Source organism: Cynocephalus volans, chromosome 3 (assembly GCF_027409185.1).
Source record: "Cynocephalus volans isolate mCynVol1 chromosome 3, mCynVol1.pri, whole genome shotgun sequence".
NCBI classification, from domain to species: domain Eukaryota; kingdom Metazoa; phylum Chordata; class Mammalia; order Dermoptera; family Cynocephalidae; genus Cynocephalus; species Cynocephalus volans.
In genome coordinates, this window is record NC_084462.1 from 143,705,186 (window position 1) to 143,725,401 (window position 20,216).

At 41.1% G+C, this 20,216-nt stretch overlaps 1 protein-coding gene across 1 annotated transcript in view; it reads left to right on the forward strand.

Annotated features, from left to right (window-relative positions):
• PRKCH (protein kinase C eta) overlaps window positions 1-20,216 on the forward strand; it is a 231,878-nt gene that overhangs the window by 39,181 nt on the left and 172,481 nt on the right. The gene's annotated exons all lie outside the window — the stretch shown is intronic.

Sequence of the window (20,216 nt, forward strand, 5' to 3'; positions counted from 1 at the left end):
AAGCTGACTCATTTTCAGAAACACCTTTAAAAATTAATAAACATGCCATATTTCATAATCGTTTTTATGATTACATTTGGTCATATGTTTAAGTTTTATCATGCATATCTAGTTTAGTGTTATAAAACTATAAGGAGGAATGGCTGGCTCTTGGTGAAATCAGTGAGACAATCTCAGAATCTGTGCTATCAGAAAATAGAATTGAATCTGATCAAAAGAATTTGTTTAAATAGCAAATTCCTTTTTAAGATAAACTGATGTATTATCTAAAAGAAAACCAAGGGGTCAAGAGAAATGAGGAAACTAGGAAATTCAAAGGATTGTTCTTTAATAAACAACAAAACCCTGGATTATTGGAACATTTGCTGTTTTGAGTAATATTATTTACTGACTTCAGTCCAGCCTAAGAGAAATAACAAATTCATCTTCCAAAGGGTTTTGAAGGATAGACGACTGCATTTTGATTGTTCACATACATTATTACAGATCTGTAAAAGTCAGGTTTCATGTGACTCTGACAAAGAGGAGGTGGAATAATCAAGTGTTCCTTTCTGGGACACTATGCAGTGATCACAACAAAAGGAAATGAAGTTCCTTTTTCCTAAATGCCTGTGTCACTTGAGCCAGCATTACTGAAGATGTGTGTTCTGTTGAAGCTACGTAGTGTGTTTATGAGGTTTTCTGCATCTGATACTGGGTTAATCCCCAGAGGTACAAGGATGAATAAGGGATAGCATCAGCCTTGGAGATGCAGATCATCCAGAAGGGGATAAGGGTGTGACTGCAGTTGATGTCAGTATCAAATGATGGGTGTCATGACAGGGAGCTGGGAAATCATAGAAAATAGCTTGAAATGAAGGGAGGTCAGGACAAGGCTTTCTGGAGAAGTCATCTGGACTAAGTCTTGAATGATGAGTTGGACTTATTCAGATGATGAGTGGGTGAGCGAAGTTCTTGGGCATTGTAGGCTAAGGGAACGGCATGAGTGTCACTGCATTAAACAGTCCGTGCATGCTTGCAAGTGCAAGCCTTTCAGCATTAATAGAGTGTGAAGCATGAGTGGGGAGTCAAGGACTATAAAGGTGAGTGATGTAGTTGGGGGTTGGGCTTTGAGGAGCCAGGTATTTTCTATGAGGGCTCAGAGTATATGCTCTAGATGATGGGAAGCCATTGAAGAATTTTAACCAAGGGTATAAATGGTCAGATTTGCTTTTTGCATGGGTTGTCATAGCAGCTCAGTGGATCATAGATTTGAGGCTGGATGACAAGAAGCTATCATGACAGGCCAGATGTGAAAGGATGCATACATGCATGAAGGCAGGGCAAGTCAAGGCTGGAGAGGAGATAGGTTTGAGAAGAGACTTTTATTCCACTTGTAGGATTCACACTGAATTAGAAGACAGAATGTATAGAATAAAAAGCTTTATGTGGGTGTTTAAGAACATGGTATATAGGAGTGTGTCCTAAACATTCTGAGCAGTCTCCGTAGATGCAGGGGCAGGTATAGGTCAGTATCTCTGAGGACTCCTGTTGTGATTCTATTGTCATTTGTTTAAGATGTGGAAAAAAGTCTGTTTGTCGCTTTAAGGAGGAAAATAAGGGAAAGCTTTGATAACGAATATAATTTATGATAATACTTTATGTATTTATACTTTTCAAAGACATTTCATTGTGTTTGCTATTCAGTTTAGTTTGGTGGTTCCGGGTAATCTACTTAAAGTCAATTTTAAGATTGTTAGTTTCTGTAGGAAAAAAAAACAAATCACTTAAGCATGTATTTTCAGATCTACTGTGCGCCAGGTGGTGTGAGGACACAGAGATGCATAAGACTTGATTCTTGCCCCCAGAGAGCTTCAAATTTAGTTGAAGAAACAAGACATAAACACAGGAAAAGTTAGATGATGGTGCAGGATTTAAATAGCAAGGTGTGACATGACTAATGGATAGATGCATTGTTTAGGCAGCAATTCCTACAGGAATTCAGAAGGAAAAGGTCATTTTAGGCTGTGGCAGTAAAGGAAGGGTGTAATGACTTTTACAAAAAAGGGAAAAGAGAAAAGGCTATGCAGAGGAACTGAAACTTGGGAATTTTGAAGCCTTGTTCTGTAACTTCTTTCTTACCTCTTGCCTCAATTTCCTAGTCTGTATAAGGCAATGATGATGTGTTACCTCTCAGACTGTCAGGAGATAAGATGGAGATTGCAAAGCTCCTTGAAAAGAAGGCCTGGTCCTTCCATATTGTGTAGGAGGTAGAAATTGAAAACCTTTTGAAGGTACATGAAGTTTTAGGTTACTAGGGTATCATTTCTGTTGTTTAGATTTACCAAGTAAGATTCAAAGAATTAGCAAATTGCCAAAATGCATATTGGCTTTTTTTTTTTTTTTTTTTTTTTTGCCGCAGTAAGGGGAGATTCATAAAACTCTGAAGAAATTTTAAGCAACGATTAGAGAAATTACTACTTTGGGAAAATTGTTTTCCATGTCCGTGGAAAAACTTATTTATTTATTTATTTATTTCCTGGAGAAAAGATAATTATTAATAAGGAAGCAAAACAGGAGAGGAGACAGACCCAAACTAAACTTGGGAGGAAAATATTTTGTAACTTGTTAACCTGGCCTCTTTAAGAAAGGTCAGTGGAAATTGTAGGTTGCCTGATGACCACTTTGTGTGAACCCAACCAGGCATCTGGCATTTTGGAGACAATGGCCTAGAGTTCACGGTTTCCTGGGTATAAGGACATGGGTGTTGGACATTTCAACCTTATTGTTAATTGCTTTGGGAATATGAAGGGTATTCATTAGGCAGAGAAGGTTGTACCAGACTCTGTAATTAATGTGAACCCTACTTATACAACCAATGGCCCTTCAACATCTCTGTATTCCATGTTTATGTGTATATTTATATTTGCCTCAATTGCCAAAGGCTTTGAAGCATTCAGAGCACTTGGGGCTCTTATAATGGTGATGAAAATTGGACATGAGAACTTCAGGGCCTCCGCAGCCTTAAATTCACCAAGAGTATCTCTGTCCAGGGAGGTGGCTCCTTTTGCTGTCATCTTCCTTTCTCTAAGGTAGCAGTAAGAGGCACTAAATGTGAGATTTCAGAAACATATTTTGATGAGAAGGGAAATCTACTTTCCTGAATATATCCACTTTCCTGCATTTTCTGTTGCTTCTGGAAGTGGTGACCCAAGGGTCACAAGCAGGACTTTTTCCTATTTTGGTAGACTAGAGACCTAGAGCTAAGAGAAGGCAGATATGTGACAAAGAGCAATAGGAAAAGGGGAGATGGGAAGAAAAAGAAGGCGTGAATTACAACCCAGAGAAGGGGTAGAGGCAGTAGTAATTCTCAAGGGGATGCACGTCTGTCCCTTCCAATTCAAACATCCAGCTCAACGTCCTCAGAGCACACGCACCCTGAAAAACAAATAGAAGATGCTTCTTAGGTATTGCAAGTGTGCGCATGTATGTCAGAGGTCAGCCCTGATGTAACTGCCACCGAGGTCACTGTGGGCGAGGTCACTGTGGGTGAGTCACAGTGCAAGAGGCACACCCAAGCTGCCCCGTGGTTCTGCTCTCCTCCCATGATTTCCGTATTTTCAGCACCCAGTAGGTAGGTGCTCAATAAATGCTTGTTGAATGAATAACTGAATGGGTGTTGGGGCCAACCTTCTAACTCTGGCCCCTGTCAGAGGTTCTGTGACCTGGAATCATTCTAGAAGGTATGAGACTCCCAGAGTGGATTTGTGTCCTACTTTTGACTTTCTTGGTAACAACCACAAATAATGTGCTACCCAGGTATACAACAGGCTCTTAATCTGGGGTCTTTGGAGGAACTTCAGGTGTCAGAGAGCCTCATGAAATGGGATGCAAAGTTAGACTTTTCTAGGGAGAAAGTGAGAGGGGTCTGTGACCCACCCAGGAGGAGAAGCACTGCTTTAGCCCACGTTAACCCTTCCATGTTGCCTGCTGGGCCTCTGGGCCTTACAGCCGCCTCTAATTCCAATAACTGCTGCGGATTTCTGACACTCAAGGCCTCTTCCCTGAATTACTCCTAGTTACGACAAAAAGACGAACGTGCTTCCAAGATGATCTTGCCTTTGAGCCTCCTGTGTTTCCTGCCAGAGAGAAGGCACCATCTCTCCTCCCCTCTGGCTGCTTCATGCTGGGTCCTTTGCCCAAGACCTGAGACAAGGAGACTCCTCCAGATTGGACTGTAAGGAAACTCTCTAAAGGCAGAACTGACCACATAGAGTCACTGCTCAGCAGACACTGATGGTTTATGAAATGACAAAGGAGGGACAATTAGGCAAGGGGTCAGAGGACTTAGCACTGATGTGCCCTTTGGCAACTTATGTACCTCTCTGGTAGGTATTTTCCATCTGTAAAAATGGGGCTCCTCTCAGCCAGACAGGGGAGCAATAATGGGCTGGTAGCTGGAGTGTGCTGTGGAAGTTTGAATGTATTTACAAATTTTATTATTCTTTAAAATTTGAAATGGAAAGATGTTTGATTATAAATGGTGATTTCTCCCTCTTAAAATCATTTAAAATTTTGCAGGCTTTGAAAATGACATATTTGATTATAGGCACCCAAAGCACAGTTGACAATAATTGGAATTTATGGGGAATTATTTGAAGGATGTTCACTCGTGCATGTATTTATTCATTATTTGTTTATTCAAAAAATGTGTAGAAGTCTATCTACTATGTGCCAGGCACCGGGAAACACTGGTCCTGCAGCCTATGCTTCCTTTCCCCTCCCAAGCTGTGTACGTGGTCACATGGTTTTGGGTGTGGTAAATCTGCTTTACCCTCTTTACCCTGAAGAAGGAATTTGCTGTGTGAAATACACCATTGGCTGATTGATGGGACATTTCTGAGCAGCTTTGTCACCGCTTTCAGTGTGCCGTATGTGAGGATGCACTAGGGCTGTGGTTCTCAAAGTGGAGCCGGCATCAGAATCACCTGGAGGGCTTGTTAAAACCCAGATTGCCGGGCCCATGCCCAGCCTTTCTGACTCAGAGCCTGACTTGGCGTTTCTGAGGTCCCAGGTGATACTAGTGCTGCTGCTCTGGGGATCACACTTTGAGAGCCACTGCATTAGGCACATTTCTTTAGACCTAAGGGCCTGGGAAACTCTTCTGCTGAGAAATCAGTGTGGTTCTATTATAGTTAATGTGAATCATGTCTGTGATCCTGTTCCCTTTTTGCTTTGCTTCAGAAATTCAGATTCAGATTTGTAGCTCAACTTTAATAAAATTGAAACTGTTTACTTTTCAACTTTGCTCCAGCCTTGAGGTCATATTTTATTTTCCCCATTCTGGTTTTTGTTTACGTATTGCAATGTTATTATAAAAATTCGTGTAAGCTACTCTTTTGTGGAATATAGTATATATTGATAAATATGATTGCAATCAGTGTTCTGTTCTTTGGCATTTAGCTTTCAAATCACCTGTAAATTATGTTTTGACTGTTTAATGCATTAATTTCTGAGTAATTTCCCCAGAAGAGTTGGATTATTAATTGCAATTAACCAAAGGATTGAAAAGAAAAAATTAGAAAGAAGGTGAGTAAGTTTTCAGTAAAGAACACAGAACTCTTTTTTTTTTTTTTTTTAACCAACTGGTACACAGATAAAATGATCTGCAAGCATAAGTATATATGTATATATGTGTGTACCTATGTGTATGTGTATGTATATGTTTTAAATTGAGAACCCTAATATTTAAAAGTAAACTATACACTTTCTCTGGCTGTTGGAGGAAAAGAGAAGGGATGGGGCTATGGCAAGAACAGTGAAGGAAGAACTCACTGCAGTGGTTGCCAAACTTCAGTGGGCACCAGTCATCTGAGAGAATTGTGAAATGGGATTCTAGACCTGGGCTGGGGCTTGCATTTGCAATAAGCATGTCAGGAGAGTCTGGGCTAGGGAAGCTGGGAGAAGTTCTGGTAATTTCTCACTCCCCGAGCCTTGCGGAGAAAAACGGGAGTCTGGGCTGTCTTGAAAACTTGCCCCAAGTCTTTATCCATTTTTGGATAAGAAGTTTCCATTCAGATTTTCTGCAACTTTCCCTGAAATAAGATAGTGTAATGGGTATGATATCATTCGTATTACTCAGCCTCAGCTCCAAAAAGTACTCATTATGTCAGATGTTTGTTGGAAGTAGTTTGTAGCTGATTTCTCTCTCCGTCTCTCCCCCTCTCCCACACATGCAAACATGTTTTCTTTCAGTCTCTCTCTTTTCTTTCTCTCTCTCTGTCTCTCTCTTCTATTTCTCCTTTTACCTTAAGGGAAGATACTTCACCAGCAGAGCTTGTCTGAAAACAATTTGGAGAAAGGAATTCTTCTAAAAAAAAAAAAGTCTTGGGGTTTTCACTGTGGGCCTCCTCCAGGAGAGTGGGTAACAGTAGAGGACACAGTATGAAAATGTCTCTGATTGGGAGGTGTGGACACTGAGCCATCTGGGGACAGTTGGGATGGACACAACTTTACACAAACATGGTAATGTTACATACACATCTTGAAAGGTCAGCTATTCTTTTGCATTGCTGCCTCTGGCTTTCTTGTCATCCATCTAGTGACAGAATCAAATTTGTCACCTGTAGTGATCAGTTGCTAATTCAGATATTAATTTTTCTAAGAGTTACATGGATTTAGGGCTCAGTGCAGTCAGTTTTTATTTAAAAAGCATTTTTCTTATATACACATTTTATTTTAGATAGTTTTAGAATTACAGATATAATAGTGCAAAGAGTTTCCATATACCCCTCGCTGTTTCCTCTGTTGTTCATATCTTATACTAGTATGGTACATTTGTCAACGGCTAATGAAGCAATAATGATACATTATTACTAATTAAACTCCATAGTTTATCAGATTTCCTTAGTTTTTACCTAATGTCCCTTTTCTGTGTCAGGATCCTATCTAAGATACCACATTGTATTTATATGTCTCCTTAGGCTCCTTTAGTCTATGGCAGTTTCTCAGACTTTCCTTGATTTTGGTGAGCTTGACAGCTTAAATACTAGTCAGATATTTTGTAGAGTGTCCTTCAGTTTGGGTTTGTCTGATGTTTCTCTTGTGGTTACATAGGGGTTGTAGTGTGTTTTGGGAAGAAGACCACAGAGAGAAAATGCAATATTATGCCATATTGTGTTGATTCCATCATTACCCTTTACCTATGTACATACTACAACATAACTTGTTGTTGTGAACCTTGATCACATGGCTGAAGTGATGTTCATCAGGTTTCTCCCATAAAGTTACTCTTTTCCCCCTTTCCATACTATACTCTTTGGAAGGAAGTCACTATGTACAGCCCACACTTAACTTGCAGAGAATTATGCTCTAATTCCTTGAGGAAGTATATATATAAATTATTTGGAATTCTCCTGCTTGGGAGATTTGTCTCTTCTCCCCCATTTATTATGTATTTATTCATTCAATCATTTATTTATATCAGCATGTACTCCTGCATATTTATTTTATACTTTAGGTTATAATCCAATACCACATTATTTTGTTGCTCAAATGATTCCAGCTTTGTCCTTTGGGAGCTCTTTTAATTGGCTCAGATGTCCCTTTGTGACATACCCACAATCACTGTGGGTTTTGTTGTTGTTGTGTTTCTTGTAAGGCTTTTTTTTTTTTTTTTTTTTTTTTTTGGTGCGCTTCCTTATTCTTTCTGGCACTACAAGATGCTCCAAGGCTCACTTTGTGTGTTCTTTGTTCTCTCCCTAGAATCAGCCATCTCTCTAAAGAACCTTGATTCCTTTTATTGCTAGTGTGCAAACTCCCACTCCAGCAGTGGGAAACTGGCTGCCACCAGCCACCATCCACTTACTTACATGTATAGTCATTTGAGAATTGTTAGTTAACCAGTACCTCCCGTGAGAAACAACTTTATCAGCTAGAGATCAGTGCTTATTGAAGTTCCTTTTGCCATTCGTCTAAGAGACTCCACTCATTTCCAAAGTTACTTAGGCCAGCACCTTTTTTCTCACTCTCTTCAGTGAGGTTATTTCATACATTTTGGTACAGTTGATGCTCGTGTTGCAGTCTGCATACCATACCTAGGATCTCTTGATGCCCTAAATTTTTTTTTTAATTGCGTGCATTCATTGTACTGTTAAGTTCTATGGGTTTTGACAAATGCTTAGTGTTCTGTATCTGCCATTATAGTATCATACGGAATAGTTTCACTGCCCTAAGAAAACCCCTTGTACTAATGGCCTCATCTCACCATTTGGTTTAACAGTCCTGTCGAGACTCTTGCCAACCAGTGGCATCTGAAACCAGTTCTAGTTTTAATTCCAACCAGTGTCCTGAAACTGGTCTGCTGTCAGGTTGTCACCTGACTGAGGCACTAGTTGGGTTGCAGCTGTGGTTGTGAAACTAGTTCCTAAGAATAAGCAAAAGTTGATTCAGTAAGAAGTGAGAGAATGTGCCAGGTGAACTTTGTAAAAACTTCTTGTATTACAAATATTAATTAACCAGGTTGGTTTATTAAAAAGTCATAAATGCATTAAGATTCTGTTTAAAGGGTTGTGGGAATGGTACTTAAGTTCCTGAAATCCAAACCTAGTTCAACCTGCCACCAACTTATGAAGTCACTCATCTCCAGGTGACTATGTGGTCCAGTGGAGACACTGGCACTACACTTTTCCTTACTCAGAAGGTGGTTGTGAAGATAAATGGAAAACTTGTGTGAAGCTGCTTGGTGTACCTAAGGTAGACATAGTATCTTTCTAGACACTCTTCTTTCTCTTTTGCTGCTTCTGCTTTCTCTCAGTCTCTAAACGTGACTTTGGTCCTTGACCCTTTGCTCTTTGAACTGTACAATCTCTCCTTGGGGTCAACTGTCTTTTGGTTCAGTTGTCCTGTATGGATAACTCCTACAACTCTGCCTTCAGCCCAGCCCTTTCTTTTAAGTTTCTGGCCGCATCTAACTTTTTGTCAAACATTTCTACCAAATGGCTTCCTACAAAATCAGTATTTTTAAAAACCAGAGTTGTCCCAAACCAACTTCACTTCTGGATTCCCTCACTTCTTTCAGGATAAGTTGAATAGTTTCCCAGATACTGGAGCCCCTTTGGGGCTTTTCCTTATCCCTAACCCTTTGCCACCGAGTCCTCCTGGGCTTCCTTTGTAATATTTTACTCTTGTCTCTTCCACTGCACATCTGCAGCATTGAAATAGTCTCTTAATTGTACCCACCACCCCCAGCCCACTCTACCCACCTCTACCTTGTCCTTCATCCCGCTGTTGTAGGACTGTTGCTAGTCTAATTTTTTGAAATTAAGTTTCAACTCTTAATTTGGCATCCAGAACCTTCTGCCCAACTTGCATTTCTAGCTTTACCTTCTAACTCAGTTAAACTACGTGTTCTTGGCAGGGTGAAATCTAGAGGTAGAACTAAACTTGCAGGTGGAAGTTACAGGGATATAGGTGGGCTTTAGCTTAGCATAAGGAGGATCTTTCCAACAGAACTGCTAAAGATGGGGTGGGGGGTCTCCAAATGCTGCAGAGGTGGAGGAAGATGAGGACTTTAAAAGGGTCTCTAGGCTTGGGAACTGGGAGGTGGCATGTGGACTTCTTCCATGAAAGAAGCAGCTGCTTCCTCACACGTCCCAGGACGCTGCACTTGGGTGGCTCCTCCACCTCTTGGATTGCATCTTTCCTGGTTCTTCTTTCTTCCACCTCCTAAATGAATTTGCTTTTTCTTTTCACCCTTTCCTGTGCTCCTTCTTGAAAAGTTTCACAGCTCTTTGTGATCACCTTTTGAGAAAGAGTCCCAAATAATAACCCCAGCCCTATCTTTACTCCACAGTTTGTCATTTCCAACTTCTTGCCAGATGTTTCTATTTGGGTATCTTTGTGTCCAAATTTAAACTCATTTTCTTCCTCCTAAAGCATGTTCTTTCCCCCTGAGTTCCCTGGCTGATAAATGGCAACAGAGATTGGCAGGTTTTTTCTGTAAAGGGCCAGAGAGTGAATATTTTTGGCTTTGCGGGCCATGAGGTCTCTGTTACAGTGACACATCTCTGCTTTTGTAGAACAAAAGCAGCCATAGATAAAATGTCAATGAAAAGGGGTATGACTGTGTTTCAATAAGACTTTACTTACAAAAATAAGCAGTGGGCTGAAATTGGGCCACAGTTTGCTGACCCCTGATCTAGGTCACCCAGGCCCAAGACTCAATACTCCTTTGACCTTTCTACCACTTTTGTTTGCTCTCTTCATATGATTTTTAGTTTCTGCTAATTCCACCTGTATGAGACCTTTCATATTTCTAGACTATAGCTGTCTCTCTGTTCATTGGTCTAGTAGACAGAATGCCCCCTTTCATGTTACTCTCCATCGTTTTACACAATCAGAAACCTCCAGTGACTTCCCTTGTCCAGCATCCTACAGTTGAAATTCTCTGGGTGCTGCTCTGTCTGTGGTTTTTCCTCTGACCTTCTCTCAGACCCTATGACACTCTGGACACTCCTCCAACCCCACTGGTCTAGTTTGTCTTCTGATCCTGTTTGTGTCTTCTCACGAGGTGCTCCTGCCTCAGAATGGTGTTGCCATCCACTTTTTGAAACTCGCCTTGGAGCCCCAACTTGGGTCTCACTTCCCAGGCAAAGCTTTGTGCTTGCCCAGTGATCACGCCTCGTCCTGATCTGAGTACTGCTTTTGACATTGCCGATTGCCTATTCAGTTGAGACTGCACTGGGCTGTAATTTATGTCTCAGTGGTGTTCCCCCCTCTTCACCTGAATTTTGAGAAGCTGTATCAGGTAGCCCAGTTGACATGGGTAGTGGCCACACACTGAACTTGACCCTTCCTCCAGATCTGCACATCGCCCTGGGGTCCCTGTCTCAGTTACTGGCAGCAGGAATCCTCATCAGCCCTGGAGACTCTGTGACTTCTCTCCCACCATCCACCCCATCCACATCAATTAGAAGTCTTGCTGCTGCTCCCTCCCGTGTCTTCCTAATCTGCCCTCCTCTCTAACCCCTCTACTGCCAGCGTAGCTCAGGTCACCACCTTCCTTCATTAATACCACTGGAATAGCCTCCGGACATGTGTCCCCACCACTAGCTTCTCTCCCCTAACAACTCCAGCACCCACTGTCGAGATCTGACAAGTAGATATGATCCAGTAACTGTGCTGATTGAAGCTCTGCAGTGGGTTCCCATTGCCTGGGATAAGGGCCAGCCTCCCTGTATGTTGTGAGGCCATTGTTGATTTGCTGTGCTTTCCTCTGCAGCTCTGTTTCTGACCTGTCTCATTACACAGCCTACAGTTAACCACGTGTAATCCCTGATAGGTCCTCTGTGCATTCACATGTACCTCCCCTCTCTCTGGATGCTTCCCCTTCCACAGTCCACCTGGAAAACTGTTACCTGAATTTCTAGGCATGGCAAAAATGTCCCTTCTTTTGTGGGGCTTTCATCTCTCCTTCCCTTCAGAAGACCAAAAGGAATGAAAGTGTTATGCAATAGCTATTGGGATAGGCAATTGGGCTTGATGTACTTTAGAATGTCCCCTCAGATTCACAGAGTCTTTCAAAGGCGACCTAGAGATGGAGCAGAGCAATGAATAAAGTAGACGAGTCTGTTAAACGTATAGACATGCTTCTGTATGCAAAAGGAGTAATTTTGACTTATTCTTGGCTTTGCTTTTGCTAGAGCTTTTGCCTTCTTCCTCCATTACAATGGATGATAGGGAGCATCAGTGTAGAATTATTCTGAGTTTACGTGTATCCTTTTTTTTCCCCCAGCCTGACATCTTTAGTTTAAAATGTATTAGGATGGGACAGTGCAGGAGGGAATAATTATTTCATTGCAACTATTTTAGATTCCCATATTTATTCTAGAAAAGTAACTTAGCATCTGTGGCAAAACTTACTAGACTCTCTATTGCCTGGTATTTCTCCTCTCTTGTGGGGCTCCCCCTTAGAGACGGAGGCTCACTGTGGGGCTGACAGCGCGCCCTAGGCAACCCACAGAGAGGGTGAAAGAGGAAGGGGGCTGGAGGCGGCTGAGCAGGAGAGTGAGCATGGAGTGCATTCCTCACCGCCAGCCAGGGTCACACCTGTCCCTTTCAGTACCTCTCACTTCAGGGTCTGCTCCGGCATGAGCTTCTTACAGATGCTTTACTGGAGAGAAGGAAAGTGCCACCTTAGTTCTGGAGGACAGAGTTTTGCCTGGCAACCTGGTGCTATTCTGAGAGTCCTCTGCTGGTTTCCAGGGTGGGCATTTGACTTCTTTGGAAGAACTTGGCCCACCCTTTTTGTTCCATCAGGAGCACATCCTTTCAGAGCCTCTGTCCTCATTCACAGAGGAGGTGTCAGGTAGGCCTTTCAGCTCAGAATTCAGTTACCTGGGAGATCAAGGGGGAAGGATTGTAGTGAAGTGTTTTGAAGAGCCTGTGGCATCCTTTATTTAATTTATATTTTCAGTCCCTCAATCTGAGATAAAGTTTGAGACACACACACAGCACCCTGACGTACAGCAGACCATTTCTACTCGTAGCCCTCTCCTCCTTGGCAGAGAAAACATTTTAGTCCTCAGAGGTACACAGCCTAGACTATTTATCCAGATTTTTCATTATGGGCAGAGAAACTTTGAACAATTAATTTTGATGTAAAGGAGTTTTACTTTTGCCAGAAGATATACTTTTTGTGCTAGAACATAGGGGTAATGGGCTTTGAGTTGAGGTAATTCTAAATTTAAATTTGTAGCGAATTTGTGCTTATATTTAGCTGGGGTGGGGCAGAGTTATTGTAAGCCTTAAGTATATATTTTAGAGACATTCTTTGGTACTCTTCAAACATGCTCTGGTGAGTGCAGAAACTGTTTCTGACTTGGAATCATAGACTATTAGATATGCAATGGACTTAAAGGCTTAGTCTACCCTTTATTCTCCAGGTACAGAAGCCAGATAACCTGACCAGGTGGCATGTAGGTGACACCAGAGTGGTGATCGTAGTTGGGGCTCTTTCCCCACCCCCTCTCTGACCACACAGAGGGCCCAGATTTAGCGGGATAAGGATTTAATCACTAAAGCAAGGATTTAATCACTAAAATAATGATAGTGTTTTCTTTCATCTTGAACCAGTAAGATTTGATAAGCTTCACATTTCTGTTCAGTTTTTGCCAATATCATTTCCTGGTAGTTTGTAATCTCTGATACTTCTTAGTGTGATTTTAACACATACAACTTAGTCTGATTGTTATAGAGATGAAAGTAGAAAATCAGCAGGGATGTGGTATTTGCCTCATTCACCCTCTTTTCCTTTAAAGCTCTTACCACGTTGAGGGGACGTGTCGTGTGTCTCCGCACATGAGGCTGACTCGGGCTCTCCAGGAGCTGACTAATGGGACCTGAACTGCCCCAGCACAGATTTGCCGTGCTTAGCCGCTCCTGCCTCGTGCCCCCTTGGGGAGCCATGGAGCGACACCATCAGGCTGGGGCCACTACTGCTGGCCCTGGCAATGCAGAAGTGAGGCTGGGGCACCCTCAGATGCTGATGGCACCGGCTTGTCCAGGCTCCCAGGAAGACGATGATGTGACCTCATGTGTCAGAAGCCAGTGCGGGCTGGTTTGGGGCTGAGCAGAAGGCAGCAGACAGACATGCAGGCAGATGTAGTCACAGCAGCCTTGGGGGAGGCCGGGGCAGCACTGATGTGGATCTTCCCAGTGTCTAAATCTTGGCTGGGCCTTCACTTCTTGTGCAACCTTGGCCAATTCTGCAGCCTCACTGGGCCTCCGTTTTTTGCCTCTGTACAACAGTGATGGTGATACTTCCCTTGCATGGGGTGAAAGTGAGAGGTAACGTAGGTCCAGCACTTAGCAGGGCTTAGGCAGAGGGATGGAGCTCAGGATGGAGCTGTTACTTTCATCATTAAAGAATACAGCTATGTGTCAACCGACAGGTCATTGGTACAATCCTATAAGAATTTTTTTTTTCTGTAGGAATCTGAACTCTTATTTTTAAGCCTGGCAATTTCAGCTGGAAGAGAATTGTGAAATGCTTTACCACGTGTTTGGGTTCCTTTGTTATTTATCCCTAGAGTAAGACTTAGAAAACTTGTAGAAAAGAGCCACTTAGATAAGAATTTGGGTTTTGTTGACTTCTCTCTCACAGAGCTCTCACAGAGCTCAAGGCTCATAGAGTAGGTGGACCTTCTACCTTTGCCCAAATGGAGGGTTTTTTTCATTTTAATATGCTAGATCCCTTTGCTTATTCCAGGCTGAGATGAATATTGAGGAGTCAGAAGTTTCCTGTCTGTGATCAATTCTAATGCCTTTTGTGAAGGGAAATGGCTGTAAATTATTGCCAGTTAATTAAATGAGTGTCTCCCTTGAGTTCTGTGTGCAGGCTTTTATCCAAGCCTGTTTAGAATCATGGAACATTAGAGCTAGAAAGGTTTTTAGACAACCCTGTTTCATGGACAAGGAGACTGAACCAGTGATATAGGTGACTTGTTCAACTTCTGCAAAGCGATGCCAAGGAAAAGCAAACATTGGCCAAGGATGGCATGGAGGGGTGCTCACGATCTGGTGGGTACATCAAGCTAACAGAGAATAATTCCTCAGCAGTGGGCCCGTGGAGGCCATATACCACTAGCGTTCCTTGGAGCTGTCTTGGAGTGCTTTTATTTTTTACAAAGTGCTGTCACATAGTATTTTATCGTATAGTAAATATTATCATTCCTATTTTACAGGTGAGGAAATTGAGGTGGTCAAATGACTTTCCTATTCAGTTCATTAGATCAAATCAACAGATGTTTGTTGAGTGTTTATTTGACTCAAGGAACTGTGCTAGGCCCTTTGGGGAACACAGTGTTAGATCCTGCAGGAATGGAGCTTACGGACTTATTCCAAGTGATGAGATATAAGTATATGAAAATTTAACTAATTGTTCAAGGGTTTAGCTAAGTATTAATATAATAGTTGAGATGTGAATTTTGAGACTAGAGAGATCAATGTGAATGTAAAGATCTTCCTGGCAACAGTCCCTTCTGCTTCTGTATTAGTGTCTTATTCCCCAGGTGTACTCAGTTACCAACCCATCTGCAGCCCCAGGGAGCTACTTGGGGAAATCCTGAGCATCTGGCAGTGGTCCTGACACTGAGAGTAGTTCAGTGAAGGTTTGAGTGAATGAATAGATAGGTGAGGTGAAGAGAGAAAGGCTAAGCAGAGAAAACAGCACGAGCAATGTGTGTGTGTATAGTACAGTGAGGAGATGGGCCTGACTAGAAGAGCAGATTCAAAGAGTGGAATTTTGCAAAGAGGTCTGGATAGACTAGTGGGGAAGCAGCGAAAGGGAGCCTCTGGAAGCCAGGTGGAGCAGAGTTTTACTCTGAAGGCACTAGGAAGCCACAAGAGGCTTTGATGGAGGAAGTTGATGAGAGTGGAAGGGGACTTGAATGGTCAGGTGTAGACACTTGTTTGTTTTTGGTGACGATGTTGCATGACCAGAGGAAAAAAGATAAGTGAGGGAGGTCTTTCAGTGACAGGGATCCTAAGTGATTGATGGATTGGGAAGGAAAGACATAGACCCCCATGGTGCATCCAGCCAGAGTGGCTACAGGATTTTTAGCTGGGGAACCTAGGAGTGATGGTCCCAGTAACTCAGCAATGACAACTAGAAGCTTTAGGAGGAAACATGGAATTAGAGCCATTTGAAGCTGGAATCAGCTGCTCAGAGGGCGTGGAGCTCAAGGTTCCAACGTGGTAGTCCATGGTCTGGCTATGTCAGAATCACCATGGAACTTTTAAAAACAGCAGATGCCTCCTTTTCTTTACCAGTGGATTGCCTGGTATCTATATATTTAACACCTGCACCCATACCCCCACCACTCTTCTTCCTGTGATTCTGCGGCATAGAGAAGTTGAATGGCTTGCCCGAAGTCACAGACTGGTCAGGACAGAGTTAGCACCGAAACCCAGGTCTTCTCTGGCATTGCGGTTACTCAACCACATGCGGAGAATAAGTTCAGATGGGCAGGTGTAGTATTTCAGGCAGCACTGATTCACATGGGTACAACACTGGTTCCTCCTTGAGGAGGAAGTTACTTGGGATTAGAACCAAGGGAGAGAGCGCTCTGAAGGGGCACACTGGGAATCACACAGCCGCAGAATGCTTTCCCGAGGGACTGCTGTGAACCAGGCACAGGGTAGGCCTTCAGGGTCTTAAAGTGTATACTGGAAGAAATAATCTAAAGAACCCAGAGGGCTGAAGCAAAGGACAGATTTTCTGATGGGTAGAAGGTGAAAGAAAGAGCATAAGACAAAGGACTACTTTTGCGGGAATTATTTTGTTTGGGGAAAAGTGAAGACAAGTTCTGTCATGCAGATCACAGAGGTTTTTTTTCGTTTCTTTTTTAAAATTGAGTTATTGTTGACATACACTAAATGATACATCTTTAAAAATGAAATTTTAGAACATTTTCATCTGTGCTATAAAAGAACCCCATTAGCAATTAATCTCCATTAGCAATTAATCCCCATTTCCCCTCCTCTCTCCAGCCCTAGGCAACCACTAGTCTACTTTCTATCTCTATAGATTTGCCTAATCTGAACATTTCATGTAAATAAAACCATACAATGTGTGGTCTTTTGTGAGGGGCTTCTTTCATTTAGCATAATGTTTTCAAGATCATCCATGTTGTAGCAAGCATCTATGTGTATTTTTATTGCTGAGTAATATTTCATTGTATGGAGGTATCACAATTTGTACTTTCATGGCTGGATGGACATTTGGATTGTTTCCACTTTGGGGCTATTATGAATAATGCTGCTATGAACATTTTTGTGTATGTTCTTGTGTGAACATATGTCTTCAGTTCTCTTGGGCATATGCAGCATTGGAATTGCTGGATCATATGCTAACTCTGTGTTTAACTATTTGAGGAACTGCAAGACTATTGGCCAAAGTTACTTCCATTTTATATTCCCACCAACAATGTACAAAGGTACCAGTGTCTCCACATCCTTGTCAACACTCATTGTCTGTCTTTTTAATTAATAGACATCCTAGTAGGTGTGAAGGCCTATCACATTGTGGTTTTGATTTGCATTTTCTTTATGACCAATGATGTTGAGCAATTTTTCACATGCTTATTGGTCATTTATATATCTTCTTTGGGGAAACGTCTATTCAAATTCTTTGCCTATTTTTTAATTTTATTTTATTGGTTATGCATATTCATGGGGTACAAAGCTGACCATCACCACTTGTGCCCAAGATGTGATGGCCAGATCAATACTGTCAGCATGCCCAGAAACCACAAATTGCAATTATTCCCTGTGTCTCCCACCCCATTAATCTCCGACCTCCCCCATCCCACCTCTATAACTCTAGGTATGCTCTCTCCCTCTGCAAGTCCAATGCACCACTGTGGTTTTTCTTTCCTTCCTTCTTTCTCTCTTAGCTCCCACTTATGAGTTGAGGACATGTGATGTTTTTCCCTCTGTGCCTGGCTTATTTCATGCAACATAACTTTCTCCAAGCTCATCGATGTTGCTGCAAATGGTAGAATTTCATTCCTTTTATGGCAGAGTGGTATTCCATGTTGTATATATACCACATTTTCCTTATCCAGTTGTCCATCAATTGACATTTAGGTTGGTTTCATATCTTGGCTATTGTAAATAGAACTGTGATGAACATGGGAGTGCAGGTATCCCTTTGACATGATGATTTCCATTTGTTTGGTTATATACCTAGAAGGGCAATTGCTGGATAGTATGGTAAATCTATCCGAAGTTATTTGGGAAATCTTCATACTGTTTTCCGTAGTAGTTGTACTAATTTAAAGTCCCACCAACAGTGTAGGAGCATTCCCTTCTCTCCACGTCCTCACCAGAATTTGTTATTCTGTCGTTTTGATTACAGCTAGTCTAACTGGGGTGAGGTGATATCTCAATGTGGTTTTAACTTGTATTTCCCTGAGGATTAGTGATGCTGAGAATTTTTTTAGGTGCCTGTCAGCCATTTGTATGTTTTCCTTAGAAAAATGTCTATTCAGCTCCTTTGCCCATTTTTTAATTGGGCTTTTTGTTTTTTTACTGTGTAATTGCTTGAGTTCCTTGTATATTCTGGGTATTAATCCCATGTTGGATGTATAGTTTGCAAATATTTTCTTCCACCCTGTAGGTTGTCATTTCACTCTGTTGATTGTTTCCTTTGCTATGCAGAAGATTTTTAGTTTGATATAATCCCATTTGTTTATTTTTTCTTTTGTTGCTTGTGCTTTTGGGCTCTTGTTCATAAAGTCTGTGCTCAATACCAGTTCCTGAAGTGTTTCCTCTATATTTTCCCTTAGTAGTTTTACAGTTTCAGGACTTATACTTAAGTCTTTGATTCGTTTTGAGTTGATTTTGGTATATGAGGAGAGGGGCAGGTCTAGTCTCATTCTTCTGCACATGGATATCCAATTTTCCCAGCCCCATTTATGGAAGAGACAGTCTTTTCCTCAATGTATGTTTATGTTGCCTTTGTCAAATATCAGAGGGCTGTAAGTCTGTGGGTTGATTTCTGGGTTCTCTATTCTGTTCCACTGGTCCGAGTATCTATTTTTATGCCAGTATCATTCTGTTCTGGTTACCATAGCTTTGTAGTATAATTTAAAGTCAGAAAGTGTTATGCCTCTGGCTTTATTTTCTTTTGCTCAGGATTGCTTTGGCTGTTTGGGGTCTTTTGTTGTTGCAAATGAATGTTAGAATAGTTTTTTCTATTTCTGTGAAGAATCTCATTGGTATTTTGATGGGGACTGCATTGAATCTGTAAATCACTTTGGGTAATATTTTACAAAATGGGCTATTTATATTTTTATTATCGAGTTGTAATAATTCTCTGTATATTCTCTACACAAATCCTTTATCAGATGTATGATTTTTAATTTTTTCCCTATTCTGAGGATTGTCTTTTCACTTTGTTGATAATGTTGTTTGTATTACAAAAGTTTTTAATTTTGATGTAGTTCTATATATCAAAAATTTTTTTGTCACTTGTGCTTTTGATGTTTTATCTCAGAGACCATTGCCTAACCCAAGGTCAGGAAAATTTACTCCTATGTTTTCACTTAAGGGTTCTATAGTTTTAGCTATTGCATTTAGGTCTATGATCCATTTTGAGTTAATGTTTGTGTATCTTATGTTTAGGGGTCCAACTTCATTCTTTTGCCTATCGATAACAGTTGTCCTAGTACCACTTGTTAAAAAGAGTGTTCTTTTTCCATTTATTGTCTTGTTACTTTTGCACCCTTGTTTAATCATTCCCTACCACTCTCTGTTTTCCTTACCCCAGTCTCCAGGCAACCACTGATATATTTTCTGTCACTCTAGGTTAGTTTGCCTTTTCTAGAATTTTATATAAACAGATTTATACAGAAACTACATTTTGTTTTTGGTCTGGCTTCTTTTATTCAGTATTTTGGAATTCTTTCATGTTGTTTGCATCAATAGTTCATTACTTTTTATTATTGAAGACTATTCCATTGTATGAATGAATATACATTTTAAAAATACATTAATCAGCTGATGGACATTTTATTTCTACTTTTTAGCTATCATAGATGATGTTCCTTTACAAATCTTTGTATGGACATATGCTTTATTTATTCTTGAGTAAACACCTAGGACTGGAACAGCTGGATCAAATGGTATGTGTAACTTTTTAAGAAAATGTCAAACTGTTTCCAAAATGATGGTACCATTTTACAGTCCTGTGTACAATGTATTGGAGTTCCAGTTGCTTCACACCTTTATGAACACTTACTGTGGTCAGACTTTTTAATTTTAGCCATTCTAACAGATATGTAGTATTATTGCATTGTCATTTTAATTTGCATTTCTCTAATGACTAATGATTTTGAACTTATTTTTATGTACAAATTTGCCATTTGTTTATCTTCTCAGGGTGAAGTGAAGTTAAAAGTTGGATTGCTTGTTTTCTTATCGAGTTTTGTGAGTTCTTTGTGTATTCTGGATACAAGTGCTTTATTAGATATATGATTCACAAATATCTTCTCCCAGTCTGTGGCTTGTCTTTCATTCTCTTGACAGTGTCTTTTATTTTATTATTATTATTTTATCATTTTATTTATTTATTTATTATTTTTTACATTCTAAGATGCTGTAGTACAGTGGGGGTGAGAGGGAGAGGGGAAGGGGAGGGAAACGGAAGTGGGGGTTTGGGGGTGGGTTTGGCC